This window comes from Camelina sativa, chromosome 9 (assembly GCF_000633955.1).
Source record: "Camelina sativa cultivar DH55 chromosome 9, Cs, whole genome shotgun sequence".
Taxonomy (NCBI): Eukaryota; Viridiplantae; Streptophyta; class Magnoliopsida; order Brassicales; family Brassicaceae; genus Camelina; species Camelina sativa.
The window spans coordinates 24,288,095-24,292,328 of NC_025693.1; the positions used below are offsets into that span (position 1 = coordinate 24,288,095).

Here is a 4,234-nt window from a genome sequence, read left to right on the forward strand (position 1 = left end):
CTTTTTAATCAAAACAATTCCCCCAAATTGTATTTTTGGATCTCGCGAATGTAGGATTTCGGTGGCAATCTCCTTTCAATCAAATGGGAAAATCAATCCAATCACTTACCTTCTTAATCTACTCCGGTAATGTAATACCCAATGAAGCTACTTTGTCGCGAACCTTCAATCTCTTCCTCTTCTTCTTCTTCTCGGTCAGATTCTTCTCGGTCTCCTTCTTCTTGGACTTCTTCTTCTACTTCTTGCAGATCTACACAACTAATTCAAATCTGCGGGTTCTTCGAAACGGTGTTCGACCACCAAATCGGACAACCAAAATCGCTTCCGCCGTTTATTGTTTCTTTCGACAACGACGAGTTACTTTTTACTGTAATAGAATTTTTAAAAAATATAAATTGAAACAGTGCAACGGTTGGTTTGTCCCCATATAATTAGTTTTAATCAAACAGAATTTCAGCACATCAGTTGGGTAATGAAACTAAAGTCTAATTGATCAGTTACAGGGTATAGTTGTCTTATTTTTACTAGGTGGCTAAAATCTGGAAAGCTTTTTTGAGTTTGCTTTCCCGTGAGAGAAATTATTGACTTGGAGTGGTTAGTGAAAAAATCTTAGAAGTATAGATGTAGTATAATAAAATATGATGCTAGCCAGGAGGTACAAAGAAACACATCTATCCGACTATCTTTTTACATTTTTCTCGCCCACTTCTCCCAACAACAAAAAATGTTATATTCTATACATATTTTGACTTAACATTTGCAGAAACATGTACTGGAAAAAGAAAACAAAATTGAAAGAGAAAAGCGAAAAGAGCAATGGCGATAAGCTTGATAACCATAGCTATTTTGACCCTCTCAGTGTTACTAATTTCCTTGTCTCTCGGCGTCGTCACAGCAAAAGAGTTGCATCAGAATGAAGCAAAGTGGACAATGTACGAGCAATGGCTTGTGGAGAATGGGAAGAACTATTACGGTATCAGAGAGAAGGAGAGACGGTTCATAGTCTTCAAAGACAACTTGAAGCGCATTAAAGAACACAACTCGGATCCGAACCACAGTTACCAACGTGGGTTGAACCAGTTTTCGGACCTGACAGCTGATGAGTTTCGATCTAATTACTTAGGAGGGAAGATGGAAAAGAAGAGCGTATCAGATGTAGCGGAGATGTATCAGTACAGGGAAGGAGATATTTTGCCTGATGAAGTGGATTGGAGAAAGAGAGGAGCAGTGGTTCCACGAGTTAAAACACAAGGAGACTGTGGTATGATTTTCAATTTTCTTGGTATTATTATTTTGATTTTATATTGCCATTGTGTGGTTGAGATATAATTAGCGATTGATAAACATGTAGGAGGCTGTTGGGCGTTTGCGGCGACTGGAGCGGTGGAAAGTATAAACCAGATCACAACCGGATAATTGATATCTTTGTCGGAACAAGAACTCCTTGACTGTGACAGGACCGACAACTTTGGATGTATTGGAGGTGGAGCAGTATGGGCTTTTGACTTCATTGTTAGCAACGATGGTATAGTAACAAATGAAGTTTATCCTTACACTGGCAATGATACTGCAGCGTGCAAGGCCATTGAGGTTTGTAAAACCAAACATAGATGACGATCTTTTATTTTAGACTCAATTTTGGGTAACTTGATTCTACCAATTTGTCTTTAGCATTTCAACTAATCTTTTTTTCATCTCTGTTTTCATTATCAAGATGCCTACCACTTGTGTTGTTACCATTAATGGTCGTGAGGTTGTTCCTGTAAATGATGAGATGTCTTTGAAGAAAGATGTTGCTCATCAGCCTATTACTGTTATGATATCAGCAGCAAACATGAGCGAGTACACATCAGTAATTTCAATTGACATTGCTGGCACCAAAATGCTTGATTTTTTAATCTTTAAAACCCAACACTAACTTGTGATCATATTTTCGTTTTGGTTTTCTTGTGTTTTTCCTCAGGGTGTGTATAAAGGACCCTGTAGTAACTTAGGTGGAGACCATAATGTAATAATCGTGGGCTATGGAACATCATCAGATGAAGGAGACTACTGGCTTATTCGTAATTCATGGGGACCAGGATGGGGAGAAGGCGGATACCTTAGGCTCCAACGTAACTTCCATGAACCAACCGAGAAGTGTTCTGTCGCAATGGCGCCTGTATACCCAATCATGTGGAATTCTTCATCTGATTTGTTGTCCCCAAGTGTGTTTAAATTGCTTCTTTTATTTGCTTTTCAGTTAATTAGTTTGGCCTTGCTTTGAGATAGACTTTATTGGTGTTCAAGCTCGATCCACAAGGGTCTGTGTTGTTACCTTTTTAGTGATGCAGCGCCTACTATCATACATTGAGCTTCGTTTTATTTGTTCTTTCTGCTTTTGCCAAGTACTTGAGTTTTAGCTTCTGTTAGTCTATAATAATGATAACGATGGGATGGTCTTTATTTTCTAAAGTTGATCTTAATGGTTTCAGTTGTATAAGTAGAATTGTTAGTTGTTTCTTCTTAGTTTTTTTTTAAAGCAAACAAAACAAGATTGTCTCAGTTCTCAAACCTCTCACTTTGAACTAAGCTCTCATTTTAGTTCTTTAGAATCCTAGCTTTCTTGCCTTCCAAACCTTTTTATCTTGCTGCAACATTTATTAGCAAGCCAATCCTCTCAAGGAGTTTTTTTCGGGATTATTTTAAGGTTCTTCATGTTTATTGTAATAACTTGACATAGCTCAGCTACTCTGCTGACAATATAGAGATGTATTTGCGGTAGTTATTGATTACATCAAAAATCTATTTGGAACCGTTAAGTACGTTATATAATAACCGTATTCAGTCACAGTCAAATATACATCTAATTAACTACAAGAAAACAGGAAATTTACGACTACGATTGGCGACTAAACTCGTGGTCGCCAAATTTAGCGACTGTTTAACTACTACTTTACAACTGCTAAAAGTTAGTCGTAAGTTAGTCGTTTTTTACCGACTGAAATGAGTAGTTGGTTCAGTAGTCGTTAATTAGCGACTACTTTACGACTGAAAGACAAGAAAGTAAATTTGTCAGCAAACAATAGCTAATTTGACGACTACATGGTGACTACTGCGGCGAGTCATTAACTTGGCTACTAAAATACGACTACATTTGTTAGTCGGCCATTTGGCGACTACTAAGCGACTATTGAGGTGAGTCGCAAAAATGTCGGCCAAAAAGAAACATGTTTTATTCGTTTGTGGGGTTGGTAAGCTTTGTTTTGTTGTGACGGTTAGTTTGAGTCACATCACAGTCGTTTTACAGTCGGTAATCAGTCGCCAAAATACTCTATATATACCACACCTTCGTTTCTTATTTCATTCACACCACAAGCAAGAGCATTAATAAGAAACAAATGGAGAGTGAGAAAAAAAAATTTGAGAGTGAGAAAAAAAACGAGAGTGGGAAAAAAAAAATCAAAAGAAAAAAAAAAACGAGAGTGAGAAAAAATCAAAAGAGAAAAAAAAAACGAGAGTGAGAGATCTTTAATAATGGCGGGAAGTTCTAATTATAGTCATTTTCGGGAGTGGATGTATAAGAGGCTTGATGAAGTGACGGGAAATTTCATGGAAGAGTTCAGCACTGGGGTAGAGGAGTTCATGGCTTTTGCAAATAGTCAGCGTTTAGCACAAAATAATGGTGGTAAGTTTCAATGCCCTTGTGATAAGTGCAAAAACGGTAGGCGTCTTCCGGGGGGTACAATTTGGAATCATATTTTTTGCTATGGGTTTATGCCAGATTATTATGTTTGGTATAAACATGGGGAAGAAATTAATATGGGCATAGGAACGAGTTATGTAGATCCGACGTTTGTAAGTGGGAATGAAGAAGGGGGTAATGTGGTAGGAGATAGATATGTGGATATGGTGAATGATGCATTTCGTTATAACATACGTTTAGATGATAATTATCATCAAGATAATTATCATCAAGATGGTAGTTATCAGAATGTCGAGGAACCGGTACTTAACCATTCCAAGAAATTCTACTACTTGTTAGAAGGTGCAAAAAATCCATTATATGATGGTTGTCATGAAGGTCACTCACAATTATCCCTAGCTGCTAGAGTCATGCAAAATAAGGCAATATGAGTGAAAAGTTAGTGGATTCGGTTTGTGAAATATTGACTGATTATTTACCAGAAGGAAAGCAAGCTACTGGCTCACATTATGAGACCAAAAAATTGATGCGCAATTTAGGCCTCCCATA

At 37.4% G+C, this 4,234-nt stretch overlaps 1 pseudogene; it reads left to right on the forward strand.

Annotated features, from left to right (window-relative positions):
• LOC104712027 lies at positions 690-2,427 on the forward strand (annotated as a pseudogene).